This window comes from Athene noctua, chromosome 3 (assembly GCF_965140245.1).
Source record: "Athene noctua chromosome 3, bAthNoc1.hap1.1, whole genome shotgun sequence".
Taxonomy (NCBI): Eukaryota; Metazoa; Chordata; class Aves; order Strigiformes; family Strigidae; genus Athene; species Athene noctua.
In genome coordinates this window covers 10,570,653-10,573,445 of record NC_134039.1, presented here as the reverse complement: position 1 = coordinate 10,573,445, position 2,793 = coordinate 10,570,653, and positions in this window count along the sequence as shown.

The following is a 2,793-nucleotide window of genomic DNA, read 5'->3' as shown; positions in this document are numbered from 1 at the left end:
TGGTGGTATTTTTCTGGCCAGTTTATTAAATAAATTGAATATTTGCACAAACATACTCATTTTGATGCCTCTTCCAAGCAAAGAAACCAGGTGACAGCAAGCTGACTTGTGTTTTTTAAAGGCCAGATGAGGGCATGTTGATAAACCCAGCTGTGACTTGTTTCCATCTTTTGAATTTTGAAGGTAGAGAATTCTCTAAGAAAACAGGGTTTGGGGCTCTTCTATGTGCTTTTTTTTTTTGCATGTTAAACATATGAGAAGGACATACTTAAGAATAAGAAATTAAGAAGCCAACCTTCCACTATTTGCGCTAGCTGCCAGCTATGTAACTTCTGAAAACCCAGGGGTACAGGTTCCTGAGCTGTTTGGCAGTGTGGCTGTTCAAATTTAAGCACGTGGACTGCAGCATTTTCAAGCGGATCTGTAGGAAAGCCAGACCTGGAGTGTAGGGAATAAAGACATGTGTGAGCTTGGCCTTACAACTTTGGACCCATGTGTTCCTGTGGGTCATGTCATCATAAATAATGTGCATTTTTACACTAGTGGTTTACAATTCAGTAGTTGTTTTTAATTACTTTTATTTTTACTTTAAACTTGTGCAGCTTTTTTTGTAGGTATTTTATTTCTCCAGAAGGAAAACATTTTCAGATGTGTATTTGTCATCTGTGTGTGATGATAGAAATATGTTGTAACATCACATAAGAATGTATTAAATGCCAAAGCAAAGTGTTTAATGTTCTTATCAAATTAAGCATACGCTGGGTAATGCAGGCTTTGGAAGTATATGCTAAAAAATTTAATAAGTTAAATGGTGTTTATATTCAGCTCATATTCATTATTTATTAACATTTTTTTGGAACTCAATGTGTGAGAATCATCCTAAGATATTATAGATACAAATGCAGACAGCAGATTTCACAGACTTTAGCAGGGCATTTGTAGAGTTTCACTGACAGCTCTTAAGAATTACGTTCTGTTTGGTGTCTTTTTTAAGCTCCCTCACCCCAGCTGATCATTCCCCTTTTACCCCTCTCCCCTCGGTGTGAGTTGTTAGAGCAGTCTTAACTTACCTGTAAGTCTTGTATTCGAACTTGCATGCTGCCTTCCCTCCTTCCAGACCCGCTGCCTGCCCAGAGTCCCAGCACAGGCCACTCCATTAGGATGGGCAGGACCAGTTTCAGACCGGGTGAGTCTCCTCCAGATGTCATGGGCGCTGGAGGTTTCGCAGTAGGGTAGGAGTCTCGCTGTGATGTGTGGGAAGACCTTTTACTGGTGAAGCCTGTGAGTGGTCGTGTCTCTGGGCTGCGCCACCGCAGCAGTCCCTTGCTCTCTGCTGCTGCGTGGCGGCTGGTGGATGACTGCAGGAGAAAAGCCATGGCTGTGTGCTGCTGGCACGCGCCGCGCCAATGCAAGAGCGTGAAGAAGGGGCCAGATGGCTGAATTTTTTATGTAAGACTTGACAGACTCCTTTCAGGTCAAAATATGGTGTAACTGTTTGTGGTAAAATGGCAGCTCTGCCGAGAGCGACGTTTTAGAAGCCCTTTCTCTTTGACGACCGGCTTTTCTGATTGCTCAGTTGTCCTCTGCGTGGGATGGTGTGAGACTGCTTTCTTGCCAAGGCCTATTTGGCCTCCAGAGATAAATTAAACCTAAAAAAAACCCCAGAAGGCACTAAGGGATCTGCCACACCACTAGCATCCCTTCACGTGCACAAAATGCTGAGAGGGTCCTGAGAGATTTCTGTCCCAAAGGCCCTGTTTGTGCCAGCACAGGGCTTTGGTCTGGGGGCTGCTGGCAGCAAGGTGGGAGTGGAGCAGGGGCTTGGCCATTTATCAGAGGGTGGGAGGGCATCGTGTGGTGTGAGGTGGGAGTGGTTGTAGGCAGGGAAAGGTGAAGGCATGGTGCAGGGCAGCAGCTGTGATGTTGTCTGTGAGGGGTGGCAGAGGGCTTGAACGGGGGTGGGGGGTGGCTGAGCTCGGGGTATGCAGGAGGGCCTCTGCAGTGACGGGCTCCTTTCGGCTGGTCCCGTCCTGCGGGGCTTGTGGGAGCCTGCGGACCCGAGCCACGCATTTTGCCAGGCTGGGATGTTGTGACCAAACCCAAAGGTGGCTCCAGAAAGTGCTTGTTGCCGAAGGGCGGGGGGCTGCTGCTGGGTGCACTGCCCGGGACACTCCCTTCCCTCCCCGTGCTGGGTGACCTGCAGCTGTCAGGGGTGAGGGGACGGCTTTATTCCGAGGGACTGCGAGGCCTGGGGGCCAGGCGTCTGGGAGGCAGCACCGGCGGATGGCTGATCCCGAGGACTTACCGCCGGTGCCCAGAGGAGCAGCCACGTCCGTCAAGGCAAGAAACCTGTGACCTGCTGATCCACCGTGTCGGCCTGGTGAATGGCACAGCCCCTGGCCCCCAGGCCTCGCTCAGCCCCACGTGGCGAGGGTCTGGCTTGCCCGCAAGGGTCACCTTGCTGCAGGAACGGCGTGTGGGGGCACCAGACGCTGCCGATGGGCGAGTTGCACCTTGGTGTGGGAGCAGCTGCCCCTGCTGCAGGGACCTGGGGAGTCGCCAGGTCGTGGGGACTCACTTCTCCCCCAGCACGGTCCCTGTTTCCACCCCTCTTGCTCTGCTCCCATGCTCCAGCCAGAGCTCTGCTGGATTGTTGGGGGTTTTCTTTTTATGTTAGGGAAAAATTATATATTTGTTTTCCTTTTATTTGCCAAATGCCCCTGGCTCATGTTCTGTTGGGCAGAGTTTGACTTCACACATACAATTTCTTTTTCGTTTGATTGCTCTTTTTTT